The sequence below is a fragment of the Chrysochloris asiatica genome, unplaced genomic scaffold (assembly GCF_000296735.1).
Source record: "Chrysochloris asiatica unplaced genomic scaffold, ChrAsi1.0 scaffold00022, whole genome shotgun sequence".
NCBI lineage: Eukaryota > Metazoa > Chordata > Mammalia > Afrosoricida > Chrysochloridae > Chrysochloris > Chrysochloris asiatica.
In genome coordinates, this window is record NW_006408540.1 from 23,388,570 (window position 1) to 23,395,559 (window position 6,990).

Consider the following 6,990-nt stretch of genomic DNA (forward strand, 5'->3'; position numbering starts at 1 on the left):
CACAATTATTTCTTTCTTACCTGACAGGTTGATCTGGTGTTCATTGTACCAGGGAATCATGGCCATCTGCTGTTTTCGACATGTGACTCCTTAGGTTGCCCTAGGGTTGGGGGCAATGAGGTCATCTCCATTTAACCAGCCAAAAGGAGATTGGGACTGATGGTAAAAGAAGGCTTCCTTGGGCCAAGCATAGGAATGAGTGATGCACATTTCTGTTTAGTATTCCACTAACCAGAACTCAGTCCTGTGGCCACACCTAAATGCTGTAAGGGAATTGCATCTCCAACAAGATGAGCACATGGGTTTGAAGAAAACATAACAGACTTCTGCAGAATGGTCTATGGGAATCAACTGAATGGTAATAAACTGGGTTTTCCCACACTCTCATCCCTATTTGCTACTTCCCAGCCACCATTTATTTCTGGGCAGTCCCAAAGCATGTCTTGTCCTTCTTTCAGTTACAAATTTTTTCTGATTTTGATTCCTTCAAAGTGCTCCAACTCTCCCACATGACCTCAATAACCTTATTCACTGAGAGTGCCTGTATGCAAATGTAAGATGTTTGCATTTTGTTTATTTTTAACTTGTCTTTCCCATCCTTGTTCTGTTGGTTTTGGAATCCATCTCTGAGACACATTTAAATTTCAGTATTCACAATTTCCTAATCCTCCTACTGAAATTTCAATTTATTGTACCATGCTTACCATGACAACACCTCTTTGCCTAAAGTCAGAGCTCTCCCAAGAAGCACCTTGGCCCTTTATGCAAAAAGATTTTCTTAGAAAATGTTTCTATCTCAGCAATGGATTCAACTTCTAATCAAATTGGAATCCTTCATTACATTTAAAGATTTTTTCTCTCAATAACCATCAGTAAAATCTAACATGAGATTTCTTTCTAAAGGGTACCAGATACATTTTTTTAAATTAACTAAATTATTTTGTGTTGTTATTAAGTGCCATTGAGTCGGCTCACACACATAGTGACCCTGTATAGGGTTTCCTAGGAGCAGCTGGTGAACTTGAACCACCGACCTTGCAGTTCAAATGGCTTTGCAGTCTGGCACATTAACCCCACAGCACCACACCAGGACTCCTGTTTTATTTCATTCCTCTTTTGCTTTTCTGGGATCTTGCATAGAAGTCTACTCTTTAAAAATTGCTGAATGACCAAAACAAATAGCCAAAGCCTCCAAGGATGCATAAACGAGTATCAGAAACAGCAAAGCTCTAAATCAAAATGAAGAAATTTACCCATAAGGACATGCTCTCTGATGTTTACTTCATAATTGTTGTTGTTAAATGCCATGGAGTCTTAAGAGAGGTCTACTTAATGTTCTCACGAGTGCCTTCAAAAGCAAGCATAAAAAATGAGCACGAATACAAATTGAACAGGATGGACTCAAGAACCTATATCATCATATCTTATGCCAGTCCCTTTAATTTGCCCACTGACACATCTCAGTTTCAGAGAGAGATGGCATTATTTGTCCAAGACCATACAGTTAGTAAGTAAAAGAACTGATTTCAGTTTCCAGGTCTGCTGTTGAGTTTCCACAGCACTATACTATCTCTCCAAATTTGAGTTAAGACTTTTAAGAAACGTCTGAGCATTTATCAGTTTGCCTGCTTTGCTCCACCTCCCTGGTAATCAATTCTTTGCTCCTGCAAAACTCATTATTTTTACTTCAATAAGATTAATTCTTTTCGCTTTCTCCTTCTCTTGGCTGCTCCACTACTAGCTAAATCTCAAAAATTAAATCTGGAAATGCAGTGTCCATGAATGGAAACTCTCAGTACATTACCAGCCTTGACTTCTGCAGATGTTCGGTGTTTCTCAGGTGTCTTATAACTCACTCAATAATCAGCTACATGACTTAAAAAGCATTAAGCTACTGCTCTTCTATGATTTTCTTTTAGTCTGGGCAGTCCGGGTTATGAATGGGACCAGTCAGTTCTTATGGCTGCAAGTTAAATTTAGAGGTAAATCAGCACAGATGCATACAGTCGATGTTTAGCCTTACTTTATTTAGTGCAGGAAAGGAATCTGGGTGTGCAGTGGGTTAAGTGTTGGGCTACTAACCTCAAGGTCATCAATTCAAATCCACCAGCTCCTCCTCTGAAGAATGATGAGTCTATCAGCTCTCATAAAGATTTACAGTCTCAGAGATCCTGTGGAACAGTTCCACTCTGCCCTGTAGAACCACAATGAGTCAGACATGACTCAGTACCAGTGAATTTCAATTGATTTGGGTTGGGGTTTTTTTTTTTTTCAGTCCAAGAAAAGGCTTGAAAGCTTTTCAATCATTTAAAAACTGCACAGAAAGCCAATGAAGGTGATTGCGGATGAAGCATGTTACTAGTTGTTGGTTCCATCCATTAAAGGGCAAGAGCAAGTTTTGAGTTGTCGTGTAACCCTGGGGAATTAATGTATTGCAAATGTTTATTACCCACTTAATGGAGACCATCTGTTGCACAGGCTCTAAATTGCATATGTTTATCAACTCAAAATATACCCTAGTGGTTTCTCTATACCCTTGCACATATGACTCTGCTATAATGCATGAGAACTAAGTCCTGAAAAGCAACTGAGTATGAGGTAGGGATTTCAATTAAAGTGTTCAAAACATGCAATGGGCATTAGCATGTAAGGTAAATTCTGAGTCTTAATTGCAATAATTAACCACAACATAATTATCTGTATTTTGTTTTTTGAGGATTGAGGCTATTTTGCTCTGCAATCTTATTCCTTTACAGCCTCCCTTGATGAGCTTTTTAAAGTTTTCTGAGAATATGAAGGCTTCCTTTCTCTTAGACCAAAGCACCGTGACTCTGCCGAGGTTTCAATCCCAAGTGACATCCAACAGGCAGGTGGTATTTACGATGGCCCCAACAAAGTGCCAGCTCAGCTATTCCGAGGCTCTCTCAAGAGCACTACTACTCAAGAGTCTAATTTGTCCCTTGCATCTAGAGGTCTGAGTATGAGAAGCTTTGTATAAGTCATCCTATGCCAATTGTTTTAGACTGAGGTTTACCATGAAAAGTGACAACAAGTACTTTCCAGAATGGAGGTATAGTAGATGTAGCCCAGAATTCCCCTCAGGAATGAGGCACTCTTTGAATCCTCATAGCTATATCCTCTGTCTCACCCAGAATGACCTCCCTTCCCTGCGGTCTGCATGAATGACTGTACAATGTGAAAGTTATAAGGGCTCAGCCCTCTTGCCCCAACCTAAGAAGGTTCTGAAGTGCCATCTCAGCTCCAGTGTCCCCCACAATTGGACAAGACCGTTAAGAGATCTCCATTATACCCAACTAGCTCCTTTGTCCAATCATGCTTCCATTATCCCTTAACAGATGCTGTTTTTACAAGTACTTCCCAATTTATCTCCTTCAAACAAATCTCAATCTATTACTACAGTTGTTGTGAAGTGCTATTGAATTGATTCTCACCTATAGTGACCCTGTGTAGGGTGTCCAAGGAGCAGCTGGTGAGCTTGAATCACCAAACTTATAGTTTAAATGGCTTTGCAGTCTGATGCATTAACCCACAGCGCCACACCAAGACTCCTTCACTACAGTTGTTGTTGTTAAGTGCCATTGAGTTGATTCCAACCCATAGCGACCCTGTATAGGGTGTCCAAGGAGCAGGTGGTAAGCTTGAACCACCAACCTTGCAGTTCAAACAACTTGCAGTCTGATGCATTAGCCCTACTGACCCAAAATTAAAAGATATAAAATTCTGCGTGAATGTAATAATACCTTAACAGTATCTTAATTCCTCAGCTGTTTAGTTCAATTTGTATTTGTTGTTGATGTTGTTCAGTGCCATGTGACTCAATGCATAAACGGAACAAAACACTGCCCAGTCCTGGGCCAACTTCAAAATCATTGCTATATTTGAGCCCATTGCTGCTGCCAATGTGCCAATCAATCTCACTGGGGGATCTTCTTTTGTTTTTTCTGACCTCCCACACTACCAAACATGATATCCTTCCCCAGTAACTGGTCCCTTCTGACTATAGGTCCAAAGTATGAAAGACAAAGTCTGGCCATCATGGCTTCCAAGGAGCACCCTAGTTGTACTTCTTTCAACACAGATCTGTTTGTTCTTTGGACAGCCAATGGACCTTCCAATATTCTCCTCCAACACTATAACTCAAATGCATCGATTCTTCTATGGTCTTCCTTATTCACTGCCCAACTTTCACATAAATATGAGAGTATTGAAAATACCGTGGCTTGGATCAGGCACACCTTCGTCCTCAAACTGACATCTTTGCTCTTCAACACTTTGAAGAGGTCTTGTGCAGCAGATTTGCCCAATACAATATGTTGTTTGATTTCTTGACTGCTGCTTCCATGAGTGTTCATGGTTGATCAGAGCAAAATGAAGCTTTTTACTTCAATCTTTTCTTCATTTATATGAATGTTGTCTATTGGTCCAGTGGTGAAGATTTTTGTTTTCTTTACATTGTGATGAATCCCATACCAAATGCTGTGCTCTTTGATATTCATCAGTAAGTATTTTAAGTCCGCTTCACTGTCAGCAAGCAAGGTTGAGTCATCTGCATATCACAGGCTATTAATAAGTCTTCCTCCAATCCTGATGCCATAGTTTTCTTCATATAATCCAGCTTCTCAGATTATGTGCTCAACATACAGATGAATAAATTTGGTGAAAGAATACAACCCTGGCACACACATGTCCTAATTTTAAACCATTTGTTATTCCCTTGTCCTGTTCAAACAACTGCCTTTCAGTCTATGTACAGGTTCCTCATGAGCACAGTTAAGTGTTCTGGAATACTCATACTTCTCAGTGTTGTCCATAGCTCGTCATGATCCACACAATCAAAAGCCTTTGCAAAGTCAACAAAGCACAGGTAAACAGCCTTCTGGTATTCTCTGATTTCAGCCAAGATCCATCTGATGTCAGCAATGATATCCCTCCTTTCACATCCTCTTCTGAATCCAGCTTGAATCTCTAGAAGTTCTCTGTCAATGTATGAGTGTCGACGTTTCTGTATTACCTTTAGTAAAACTCTACTGACATGAGATATCAATGATACTGTCCGATGACTTCTGCATTCCATCGGGCCACCTCTCTTTGGAATGGGCACAAATATAGATCTCTTCCAATCATTTGGGCTGGTAGTTGTCTTCCAAATTTCTTGGCATCCATGAGTGATGATGCCACATCATCAGTTATTATATAGCTATAATAGATATATAGATAGATGATAGATAGATATATAGATAGATGATAGATAGATAGATAGATAGATAGATAGATAGATAGATAGATAGATAAATAGATAGATAGTGTGTGTGTATACAATATACTGAGTACTTTCCACTTGCCAGGCATCATTCCAGATGCTTTTATTGCATTAACTAATTTAATATTTAGAACAAAATTATGAACTATATGCTATTGTTATTCTCATTTCCAGACAAGGACACTCAGTTCATTGTCCAGATCACAAAGGCAATAATTGGCAGAGCCAGGATTTAAACTAAAGCCATAGACTCACACAAGTATGTAAGAACACTGAGAGGGGAAGCGGAGGACCTTAAGAGTGCATTGCTTTATTTAAGAGTTCTAAGAAAGATTTTTATTCCTGCCTCATTCATTGCATTCCCAAAGGAGTTCGATATAGAGTCATTTCCTTTAATCAGCTCAAAATTAAGCACCTTACTTCTGAAGTCATTAACATTTATCCTTTTCTCCACACTAGCCATTTGTTTAAAAATTGCTAAATTGTACAAGTCTTACTACTGAGACTTGAAGGGAAGGGCCTGTTCTTTGTGTGGCTGTTATTTTGTGACTTGGCACATATTGTTCTGGACAGTACCAGCCAGCAGAGACTCTTAGGGGATAGTTTCAGGACAAAGCAAGAGGCTGAAGAGGGAGCACAGTGAGCTCAGGTGAAAAGAATTTGGGTTGCTGAACTCCTGTTTTGATTCTGATTTAACAACTACAGACCTGCCATGCCTTCAGACTTTATCTTACTTATGTGAATAACACAGTTGTGTGTTGCTTTAGCCACTAAACCACAAAGGTTTGTTAATTACAGCCCAAAGCACCTTAACAATGTAAAGTCTTACCATAGAAGGAAAATATAAGTGCATTTGAGAGCTAGGGAAATGATCAAATGTGAGGCAATTTGTGGTTTCAATGGTAGAATCCAGGTTGGATTGCTGCCCAATCCACCTGATTCATAGCTACTCTGCCACTCAGTGGAGGTTTGTATTTTGCTATGATGCCAAACAGGTTTCAGCAGAACTTCCAGACTAAGATAAACTAGGAAGAAAATCCTGGTGATCTACTTTCAAAAAACAGCTAATAAAGATCTTGTTCATCACAGTGGTCTCATCTGCAATTGCTCATGTTGTTGTTGTTATGTGCGGTGGAGTCAGTTCCGTCTCATAGGGACTCTGTACCCGAGGCTGTAAATCTTTACTGGAGCAGAAAGCCTCATTTTTCTCCCACGGAACAGCTGGTAGTTTCGAACTGCTGACCTTGAGATTTGCAGCCTGATTCATAACCACAACGCTACCAGAGCAATTGCTCATAGGAAGCATTTTCTTCTGCTGTGCATGGGGTCACAGTAAATTGGGGGACAACTGGAAAACAGCTAACAACAAAATGAGCAAACACCAAAAAGATAAAGTAACAAATAGATAACAAGAAATGAACTGATAAGTAAAATAAAAAAGTAAGAGTAAAAAGTAGGGTTTGTTGTTGTTGTGAAGTGTTGTTGAGTCGGGCCCTACCCATAGTGACCCTATACAGGGTTTCCGAAGAGTGACTGGTGAGCTTGAACCGCTGACCTTGCAGTTCAAATGGCTTTGCAGTCTGGCTCATTAACCCACAGTGCCACACCAGGACTCCAAAAAGGGTAAGTAATGAAAAAAAAAGTCAAATACAGCAGAATTAAAGATAGGGTTGAAATAAATTTCTCAAACCTTTACAGAATACTGAAAC